The following is a 12,407-nucleotide window of genomic DNA, read 5'->3' on the forward strand; positions in this document are numbered from 1 at the left end:
TTTTTTTTGCCTTGCATATTCTTTTATGTTACTACCTCAACGTTAAAGACCTCATCACAGCTCACCTTATTATCAGCAACCGACCAGTATCAGCTAGCAATATCACTGTTAGAGAGGGAAGAAACTTCTGGGGACTTTAAAAACGAATTGTGATCTCCAAACTGAGAGACAAAAAAGTGTAAATATTTAGCATTCTACTGTCGTATTGCTCATTGCTCTCATCAAGACTTGTTCGATCGCTCAATCGCTACAGGCTCTGGACCACCAAAATTTGTCACTGCGTTGGATCGTTGGGTAGCCTGATGTAAACCTTTATCAAATTTTTTTATGGCATAATGAACTGAAAAGTTTCAGATAGTGTTGCAAGTACATGTGCGCATACTTAGCATAATTCACATAACCAGCTGCGTAAAAGAGAGGCAGCTTGGTGTTTGCAAATGAGAACCCCCACCGACTTAGAAGATGCAGAGTTGCAGCATAGCCCGTCTCACCATTGGCAATTCCGGTTTATCCCCCCTTTCGGTGATGGCAAAAGATTGTAGAAAAGTTGATGTAAATTAATTAAGAAGGAGGGACACTTCCGTCAATTTGGACTTAATTTGTATGCTGCACAGGGATTTTGTTTTAGATATCTCTCCAGCGCTCTGAACAGTTTGATAACTTCAGTCACAAATAAATTCGTTAATGAGCTCGCATTGTGTGGCCTTTTGTACTTCGGAAAAGTTTAAAATCAGTGAATTTTTTTCGTGAACGTTGATTTTAGAATGCAAATTCAGCCTCCCCAAGCGATGGCGCACCCCTCAAGTGTGACGCAGTATTCATCCAGAATAAAAGCCCTCAAAAAAGAAAGAAATACCCCTTGAAAAAACTGCCTTAAAAATTCCAATGAAGCAAGTGCCATCGACCCCCCCCCCCCCTGACTGTGCACTCCGGTTAATTAGCATTTTTTTCTATGAGAGTTTATTATTTTACTATTATAGAGTGTGGTTCTGCGACTTTTGAGTTTTTTTTTTAAGTAATAGAAATTATTTTTATTTAAAAAAAGAATTAGCTCGCCCCCCCCCTTTCCTCCAAAACCCGACACGCAAAGTGCTAGAACTTCTTACCTCTTCTCGCTGGAAGAGTAAGAAGTAATTTGCAACAGGTTTCAACTTTTTTTTTTTTTTGGATGTTTGGGTTTGGCCATTTTTTGGCCTAATTTTACTGTACTATTAAGGATGGTTGAGTTTTGAGTTAAATAAAAATGCCTTATCCGGAAGATCAGAAAGGTATTAATGAAATAAATATCGACTTGAAGATCGAATAATAATGATGTATTTATGGTAACAGCAACAATGACTCAAATTCACAAAAATACTTGAATATTATGTACCTCTGAAAAAAAAGACAACATTGGCGATATGTCTTTGATTTTATGACTCATATATGCTTCTTCAACCCCTTATTGTATAAAACCTTGTTTCTAATCACAGAGCAGAGGACATTCCACCTGATCATGAGCAACAAACATATTGTATTTTAAAGTTGAAACACATAAGAGACAAAAGGATGTAAGTACCAAAGATAAAAATTTGGAGATAGCTTGAAGAAACTGGTAGAAGAAAAATTTTTTCGTTTCGGAGCAATAGATGGTATTAATAACCTTAGAAGGTGCTGCTATACAGTATGATTTAGAACGACTTTTTAATGAAAGACTAGGGAAGATGACTAGTTAAGGGCAGACAACCAGTAATGGGCAGGTATGTCTTGTATTGTCAATATCTAGTGGATTCTCAAAATAGCATCTTTCAAAAACACCCCCACCACATTTTTTGCAAACATAAGTTTTTATCTACAATGTATTTTATTATGTTAATGTTTCTCAGACACCAATAGTGAATTTTCTTTGCATTTAAGTTTTTGAAGAGTTGGTTCTCAACAACCTGACATTGCTGTTTTTTTTTTTTTTTTTTTGAATATCAGATCGCAGTTTTATGGGTCAGCTTCATTTCTTAGCTTTTTTTCCCCTATCATACAGGTATTTATAGTTTTGCCATTAATTAAGATATTTAAGATTTTTTCATGCTAATGTGTCCATAACTACTTAGTTATTTAAAAGTAAGTATTCAAATGATGGGCGCATAGTATGACGATAATTAATTAATTATTTTTCTTCTTGCTCAAAATTATTATTTGGATAGATGATAAAACATAAGTTAAATTTATCAAACGATAAAATTGCATATAACTTTTGGTTGTTATTGTTCAGACGAACTTTTCAAAAGCGATTTGTCGTTTTAAAAATTTGATCTTGCTCGAATTGGTAAGTCAATATACTTAAAATTTTTTTATATTGTAAGAAAAGTTACAATATAATCAAATAAAAAGTTAGTGTTTTAATACCGTAGAATACTCTTTTCGTGTATTTCCTGAAAATAATTGAATTTAGCTAGCATGACTATTATTAGTTTTTAATTTGACCATGACTAACGAGTGGGACCGAAATTGGTCAAACAAGTGTACTCAAATTTATAATTATATATATATATATATATATATATATATATATATATATATATATATATATATATATATATATATATATATATATATCAAAACTGAACATTAATGATAATATCACAGCTGTAAAAGTGCAATTTCACAGTTCTAATACTGTTAGAGTTAGTTTTTTTCATGAACTAGAGCTAAAAAATTGTATCCAAATTAAAAAAAAAAAAAAAAAAAAAAAAAAAACACACACACACACACACATTTAGCATGTTCATAGCTAGGCATTTGCCCAACTTATGGTTTGAACACGCGCTTTACGCAATTTAAAAAGAAATGTTATGTTATCTTTGCTTCTATTTGACTCAGTTAAAGTATTAGAATCCGTGACTTTTTTTTTTGTCGTCTGAAATAGAAAATTAATTGTACTCAATTTCTTTATAATTTAGCATAAAAAGATCCTACTTATAATATAAATTTAACAGAAACTTTATGTCATGGAAGTTTTATTCACACAGACAGGCCTCGATATATAGTAAAGGCCTAATATTTTATCTCAAAGAAGTCATTACAAATTACGTCCCTTTTAATGTAAGCTGAAACCAGGAGGATTATTGGACTCATAATCATTCCCATGAAGTAAATTTATTTACATAAACGTTGCGTCGCAGACGTCTTCGTATTTGTCTTGTCAAGAAGAGCTTTAGAAATTAATGCATGAAATGTATTTCGCGAATGGTGGTTTGGTTGGACATCGGAATAACATTAAGCGTGTTTATCATTTGAGCCCCAATATTTCACCTGAAACTTAATAATAAGCAGTTTATAGGTCTTCACTGAAACTCCATTGAATCAAAGATATGTAATCTGTTGCATAAGTCATCATGGTTGGACTAATACATTTTTTTCTACGTCTGGACTCATAAAATTTAGTCCTTTAATAATTCGAGATGACCTGATTTATTTGAAGAAAATAAAACAGTTTGGTCAATGCACTGAATTGCAGGAAAAAACGAGCTGATGTGTGCATCACATGACTTCCTTTTACACCAGCTTAAAGTTATTTCACCATTATTGGCAATTTTAATGTGATATCTACCCTGTAAATATCACCAACAATGGCCAAATTGAAACCCGATTTAAAAATAATGATAACAATAAAAAAATTGCCAAATTTGTCGCCATTACAGAACGTTTCTACTAAAATCATTATTAAAAAGCATTCTTTCGTTAAGCCAGTTACGACATCCAGACTGCAGTTTCGCCCTTGTTTTGAGCTCATCTGTCCTGGAAAGCCATGTAACAAAACTGGAGGTAGGAGTCCCTGATTGAAGGTAACCTTCGAACTGGTAGCTAATAGGCAATATTTTGTAGCGATAGGAAGCGGTGGTTATGTTAACTTGCTGCTAAAATGTTTTAGATGGGCTGAGAAAACAATTAATTCCAAAAAAAAAAAAAGAAAAAAACAATTATAAAGGGTTTCTTTTCCAGTTCTGGTTATCTTAAAAGGAAAATACCTTAAGTTAAATACTTATATCTGATTTAATTTTATTAGTAAATTTATTACTGATACTCGTATTATTAATTACATTAATTTTAATTTATGCTTGTTTATTGTATTTAATCGAAAAACAAGAAAACCAAAAGAAAAAAACGAGACACGCTAATTGAAAAATGCGTCCCACAAGACAGTGGTGCCCAATATTTTTTTCTTTTTTACCCCTTTTTTTAACCTAATTATTGAAATAATTTTAGCTCATCGGAACACAGATAAAATTGAAATACATTTCATTTTTTCAAAGATCAAATGGAAAAACACGGAAAAGGAAAGAAAATTACAAAACACGGATTGTTGTTGTCATTACTCCATGCTTATTTTATTTTATTTAGACAAAGGCTCCATCTTTTTAAGAAATCAATTTCTGACAAATTCGACTCCAAATTTACTACACTCATTCTGAATAGCAACTGAAAGTGATTAGTTTGTTCCTGAAGCTTACAGAGCATAGATTTCAATTCGTAACATTACACGTAATAACGCCTGAATTAGCTTCGCTGGCCCGATATGGCCCGCGGGCTGTAGGTTGGGTAGCGGTACCATTGCCACAGTGTTGAATCTTTTGAAGGAAAAGAAAAATTTTATTTCAACTTCTGAACAAATTGCCTGCGAACGTCTTGAGATTTTCTAAATTTGTTTTAATCCATCCACTGCTTTTATTTTGTCTATTACTTGTAAGGATAGATTTTTCAAAATAATTTTAACTGTGCTTCGCTCGGAGAAAAAGTGGTTGAAAAGTAAATAAAAAGGTTATCTAAAAGTTTGCCACTACGCCAATTTTGGAGATTTTTTTTTGAAATAAGAAAAATGTAAACCAATAGTATACTCTTATTCACTATCTTGATTGACACCTATTTCTCTTTTTCAAGCCAATCGCATGATTGACGTGGGTGAATGGTGCATTTGTTTGTTTACGTCTAGTCTATCTGTCCCGTGAACGCAGTATAAGATTTTATAAGCCTAGAAAAGTTGGAGTACATTTTCTTATTCCAGAGAAATGGAGAAGTAGTCTAATAAGTATCAATTTCCCGATGTTTACGTTTATCATTAATTATTTCCTAAGTATTCCAGAACATAAAAAAATATTTTCGCTTTCGATCAGTTCTCTGAAACTAATTAAGCTACAAACGCTCGATTCCACGATATAAAATTAATTTGCTTTTGTACTATTTCGAAGCATAATAAATGTATGATCGAAGCAGTAAAAGGAAAAACTGAGGCACATATTTCAGGCATTTCTACAAAAAGGATTAATCAGCTTCGACGATATTGATGCCGCATTCACCTTCGTCGCTTTATAGCTTTTCTCCTGTTTACACAGGGGATTTCTTCGGCGTCGTCAGAAAAGCCGTGAGAAATAGATCCGTGTGATGCTAAGGAAGAAGAAGAAGAAAAAAAAAAAAAAAAAAAAAAAAGCCGCCGGCGCGTACTTTTATTCTAAAGGTTTGATCAATTCGGAAAATATAGCTCTGTCCGAGAAAGGTCAATAGAGATGAAGAAAACTAAGGCACTAATGCGAGAAAGCAAGCTAAAGAGATATAAGTAAGGGGAAAAAAAGGTCCATTAAGGCTTGAAAAATAATGGTGAGTTATCCCTTGTTTAACCCTCCCTCTACTGCTGTGATTCTCAACAATGTTCTCACCGGTTCATGGGAAAAAATTGACCGGTCCTCAGAGATTTTTTGTACGCCCCTGTCAAAGAATTTCTCTTGCTCAAAAAGGAAAACAATTGTAATAACATGTTTTACGACATTTTTTACTCAAATTTCATGATTATTTTTCGTAGTTTTCTGTGCCTTTTCTCCAATATTCATTACTTATATAATTATTAGGTCATTCCATACAAAATGAGCAAAACTCACAAAAAAAGTGGTGGCAGCATGGTAACAGATTTTTATGAGATTTGTTATACAGACGGTTCTTTTTATGCCTATATAAAAATATCTAAAATATTTTGGCTTAATATTTCTTATTTTGATAGTTACATGCGATTGAAAATTGGTCAAATTGAACAGCATTCTCATAAATGCTAAATGTTGCAGTTTTGAATTCTGGTATTGTATTAACTATTTAATGAAAAAATAAAAGGTATATGCTGTTGTAATCTATGGAGTAGGGAAATTCATCTGATATCAGTAAAATTTTCGAAGTTATTATACGTAGTTAACTTTAAACCGAGTTTCAAAAACTGAAAATATTTCAGTTTTCTCAAAATTAAGCATTTTATTTTTTAATCTCAATCTTTAAGGAATGTATCAGCTTTGCTGAAATTAATACCCAATAATATGCTAAGTATCATAAAAGAAATACCTTACTTTTGAAGTTGTATTTTAACTCCTTTGTCTTCAAAATCAGTTTTAAACTTAGTGACATTTTGTAATATGATGATTTTCCCCTTCACATAGACACAAAAATTCAAATGAGGGAAAATTCAGACAAGTTTAAAATTTTGCAAGAATATAGAGCTGTGCTTCAACTATGCTTGAAGAAACTCGAAATTGGTTTACGATTTCCAAACTTAAAACAAACTCGGAGAAATAGCATTTTCTTTGTGTTTTATGTGAAATTACGAGAATTCAAAGAACTAGATAAACGACTAAATGATGCAAAAGCAAGTATATCTAACATTTATTTCAACTTTAAAAAAATGTACTGGTATAATGTGAATTTAATTAAAAAATTGCATACAAAATTTGTACATGAAGTAATAATAATAAAAACTTCAACAATTGCATCAAAAGAAATGTTGCTTTTTTACTTTTTTTGCTCTCCACTTAAGATCTTTCAATCTGGCTAAAAAATTGAAGCTCATTTTTTGTAGGAAAATCCAGTTGAAGACATTAATAGTATTTTCATTATTATATTTCAAGTAGTTTCAGACAAACATCATCTTTAATAGGTCATGTGTACTACGGTGACGGTTCATGGGAATTCATAACTTAATAAGAAAATTACTTATCGGAAAATATATCGATGCATAAAATCAATGTGTAGAAAAAAAATTACCTACCCACAAATAGTTGCTATATATATGTAACAAACAAATGAAATTATTGATGTTGGATTTATGCCTGATCTCTAAACTCTTTCTCTTCAATCATATGCTCCTTTCACTGATAACTGAGATAAATGTGAGACAAGGAATTTAGGTGTTAAATTGTTAATTCAGATGAACCGATGATAATTTCATATCTCCAAGATAGCTATGGGTACTTAAATAAATTGTTATTGAACCTAAATTTCAAGATTGATAAGTTTTACTGATGAGACAAAAAACAAACTATTTTTGATTGTATCAGGCAGAAGAAGAAAATATCTTGCAGTTATAAGTGGATTATTGTATGTTGTATGCATACTTGTTCTGACGGATAATATTTTGATAATTTTATCTATTCCATAAAAAGCACTTTTGACATTGATAGTAGAAAGAAAAACCAGCTGATTTCCATTAAAAATTAGATTTATTGCGGCAAATGTTGTTTAAAACTAAAATAGACGAGTTTCGCTACCAAAAGAATTCTTTTGTTTCAAAGAACGTCGCAGCATGGCGGTTGAAATAAATGGGTGTGTTTCGTCAAATATATTTATTCATGGATAAAACGAATTTCCTTCAAATCATAACCCAATCTCAAATGCTGTTGAAAATTAGACGAGATGGTCCACTGCCTTAATTTTAAACTCAGTATGTTCTTTAAGTCATGCTGACATGATAGATTTTCTAGAAACTTCATAGTTCTTTTTTCCTCTTTCACGTATGGAGAGGAAAATTCAACACAATAGTCAAGGAAACATTTCAGTACGTACTTCATAAAGTTACTTTTGAGAAAATGAAACACTAAAAGAAATGGTTAAGTCCTGTTAAACTTACAATAAAAAGCCGTAACTAATGAAATTTTACCTTAGTTCAAGTTACTCTAGTGACAAAAACACGCTGATTCCAATGATTAAAATTCAGTATTATCTAAAAGACACTTCAATATGTTACGCAAAAAAAGAGCAAACTAAGAGCATTCCCTCATGTTCAAACAAACATCTGAAATTGAGGAAAAATTGAAAATTTCGGAAATTTTTGATTTCTTAAAGTACGATTTCGTCATCAAGGAATTCAAAAACAATTACTAAATTAGAGCAGATAGTTAGTTATAGATCGCTTTTCAATCTGAATCATTTTTACTGTTGTTTTTTCATTAAAAGAGCTAGAAGAGTGATTTGAAATCTAAAGTAAGTTGGCAAGTTTTCAATCTTTGTTAATATTTGATTCAAAAAAAGCTTGGAATAAATTTTACGTTGCTCTTTCCTAATAGAGATGTGTTTATAGAATGTGGAAATATTTATTTTTTAAGTGTACGTTTATAACTTACGGAGTTATTGAGTCACAAACTGGCTACCATGAACTCTGAAAATTTAGACTTAGCGTAAGCATCAGTTTCTAATTTCAATAACAAAGCAACAAACAGTTTTTAAACTTCCATACTTTGCATTTCCTTATAGATATGCCTGGTTTAACCTAAATAAAAATTTTCTTTGAAATCTGTGACATGTCAGCCGCAGCTGATTTGCTCATTTCGCATGGAATGACTTTATTGCAAGAATAGGGTCGTTTTCAAAATTTTAAAAGTATTTTTTTCTGAAAGAGCATGCTTAAAAACATAGGATCGGACCATTTTTTAAATAATTTGTTTAAGTTTAATATTTTTAAAAAATTACTTAAATCGGTGCGCTTTAATTTTTTATGCTTCTGCCGATGACATCACAAATAATGAAATGCCATTCAGTGTTGCCATTCACAGAACAAAATATTTAATTCCCATCTTTACTCACGTGTATTGGCAACGATATGGTTGATCCCAAGCGTAGATCGCAATTTTAATTCTCTTCTTGGTTATTATAACGTGGAAACGCGATAGAAAGATACGCTAAAGAGCATCATTTGTGACGTCATCAAGACCACGCCTTGTTTGAGAAATCGGACATTTAAAAAAAAAATAATTAAAAAATAAATGATGGGAAATGAAAATAATTTCTGGGTTCATGTTATTTTTTTTTTGATTATTCTATCAATTTCAGTGACAAAAAGTACTACTTTTGCCTAAAGGAAACTACCCCCATTACTTATTATTTTATCTTTTAAATATTTTTTGAGAGAATACCAAGTCAAGTTTTATTTATGTATTTTGTTTATTATTATTACGCATTTTGTTAAGACAAAAAGAACATTTGTTCACAATTTTTTTCCACAAATTTTTAATAAATTCCTAAACCGGAAATTCTTTTTTTTTAATTTAAAAAAATTGAAAATTTGAATTTTTGACATCTTGAATTCAAACAGGGAAGTTTTCAGTTTTTCAATTTTATTTTTATATGATAGAGTAACATGTATGAACATCATAGATGAAAAAATTTTTGCGATACGATAAGTAGTTTTTTTTAAATTAATTTTTAAAGTTCAAGCGCTTGTGACGTCAATGGCATAGGAAGTGACGTCATGCGCTCTTCCGATACGGGAGAAGCCGAAGGAGGTGCTTCGAAGTTGACTTCGAAGACGAAACGTAAAAGGGTTATCTCCTCGCTTTTAACTCCTCGCGTTTCTGGAACATTAAACCTCTCATCCTCTCGGAAATATTCGAATATCATCATTGATGTTACTTGAGGAAGGTTATTTAGATTGTGCTTTTAACGAATCCGGCCTCCATAGTGTGTTCAAAAGGATTATTGAATTTCTAAAAAATAAAAATATCAGCGCGCTCAAAATGTCCCTAGCGAAAACAAGGGATCTTCGGCGGAAGGCTGTCCATTAGTGCCCTGTGACGTAAGCTCGTGACGTTTCAGAAGAGCGCACTTTTGCGCGTGGCTTTTTAAAAATTCATTAAAAATCAATCACGGTGTTTTAAAATTCGGCGATGGTGAATTTTTTAGTTTTGAGGGTCAATTAACAATATCCAATAGTCAAAATATGAACATTTAATAGGTTGCAACTTCCAGGCATGTGTGTGTGTGTGTGTGCAGTGGTGTGTGCGTATATGCGTGTTTGTGTGTGTGTGCAGGCGTGTATTTGTGGGTAGGGTGTGTGTGCGTATGTGTGTGCATTAGTAAATATGAATAAATTTTAGGTCCTTCAACAATGAAATAATACCGTCACATATGCTCTAGTGCGAGTTTTATTGTGGGTGACGTCAGAGCGTTATTTAATCACAGATTTAGGGTTTTATATAAATTTTTTGAGTATATTTCCCGCTTTCAATGATGCTATTTTTTTTTTATACAAAACAATATGTCTGGAAAAAAGTCTTTGTACTAGATTTTGTACTATGAACTTTCAACGTTTCCATCTTCATTAAGGAAAAAATAAAAAACTAACAAGAAAAATATATTTGTAGAATAAATGGCTAGTTATGGGCCCGGTTAAGGGTTTTTTTTTTTAAAATTTGGATCGTTGTTGAACTGTGATATCGCAGTTCCAGTTCATGGAAAAAACTAATTCTCGCGATGTTAGAACTTTGAAATCGCACTTTTATAGCTATGAAAATTTCCTCCATTTTCAACTATGATTTATAATTACAATATTTTTACACATACAGTGCTGGCCAAATTATTAGACTGAGACTGTTTTAAAAGCAAATTCTTTATTGATTACATAACTATAGACACATTAACGAACAGTGAAATAATTATCTAATATTTAGTATGCATTCCCTTGTTCTTGATGAGCATTTTAAGCCTTTTTGGCATACTTTTCACAAGGTTTACACCATTTCATAACTATTTAAAAAAGGAGGTGAAAAATTGTTTATACTCACTATTATATATACTCAGATACACATACTCACTAATTACCTAAAACTAACTTTAAATATAACAGAACACACTAATAAAATGAACTAGTGAACTGTTTAAGCTGATTGAGATTATGTTCCTGGTAGGTGGATAAACAAAGAACATAAGCAAAGCAGATAGTGCTGCCACCTGCAAGCATTAAAGTATGCTAAAATAACGTAATAATCAGTGTACAGTATGTACTGTACTTTAACAGTAAAATAAATAGTATTTTAGTACAGATGATAGTGTACAAAAAACAAAACATAACAAAACAAAAAAACTCTTTAGTCTAATGATTTGGCCAACACTGTAAATTGGAATACACTGGTTTGACCAGTTACGATTACACTATTGTCGTTTTTCACAAGACGGAACTTGACTCCTCCCGCGTCACGTGGTATCCGGTGATTCTATTTCGCTGTTTTTGGCAGAAGGTATATTTGAATCATAGCATTTTGTTGTAAAAGCAGCAGTTTTTAAAATGTAAGAATAACTAAAATGATAACAGGCAAGTGAAGCTAGTGATGTTAAGGACACAGACTTTTTTGCACATTAAAATGCACGCCCAAGTTAAGTCTGTCTGGTTGTCTCCTTTAGAAGCGCGTGGATTGCGTACCGATCACCCCCACGTAAAATGGAACTCTGCGTTCGAAGAGGCGTGGCGAAGTGCCTTCTCGTGAAAAACGGACAATATCTTAGTTACGGGCATATGGTCATACTAGCTGAATTCAATTATTTTCTGGATATACATAAAAAGTGTTCAAGAATGCTATAACTCTTCTTTTTACTTCCTTCTACAAAAAGGAAGTATTGTATTCGCGAAAAAAATTTCACTCAAAAATCGGTCTTAATTTCCATTTTGCTCACCCTCGAATGCTCACCCTCGAATGAATGTTGACTTTTTTTTCGACCCGACCACACGTGAATATATGCCTAGGAACGTACAGACACCCGAAATATCCATTTTGACGATCCCCGAGTTAATTACAACGAGTTTTTCCGTGACGTCCGTATGTACGTATATAAGTGCGTATGTGTGTATGTGCGTATGTATCTCGCATAACTCAAAAATAGTATACCCTAGAAAGGTGAAATTTGGTACGTAGACTCCTAGTGGTGTCTAGTTGTGCACCTTCTCTTTTGGTTACATTCGGATGTTCCTAAGGGGATATTTTACACCTTTTTTGGGGGAAATCATTGTTAATTTCAATGCTAACTCAAATGGTGTTATAATTTATCAAACACTTGGCGATATATCGCCAAGCTTTTGACCGCCAAGTTTAGTCGCCAACTTGGCGAAACATTTGGGAATTTTTTTTTTAATTTCTAAGTCTGGTTTTAATCTGGCCAATGTTGGTGATATTTAAAGAGTTTGCCACTGAATCACTTTAAAATTGCCAATAATTGGGGAAATAAATCTGCGTAAAACGTTTTTTTTTTTTGCCTTGGTTTTCAAGAAACTAGAGGTGAAAATATTTAGTGTTTCCTTACTTACTCCAAGGCGCTATTATCATTAAATTGGCGTAAAAGGAAGTCATGTGAATACA

This window comes from Uloborus diversus, chromosome 6 (genome assembly GCF_026930045.1).
Source record: "Uloborus diversus isolate 005 chromosome 6, Udiv.v.3.1, whole genome shotgun sequence".
In the NCBI taxonomy this organism is placed as follows: domain Eukaryota; kingdom Metazoa; phylum Arthropoda; class Arachnida; order Araneae; family Uloboridae; genus Uloborus; species Uloborus diversus.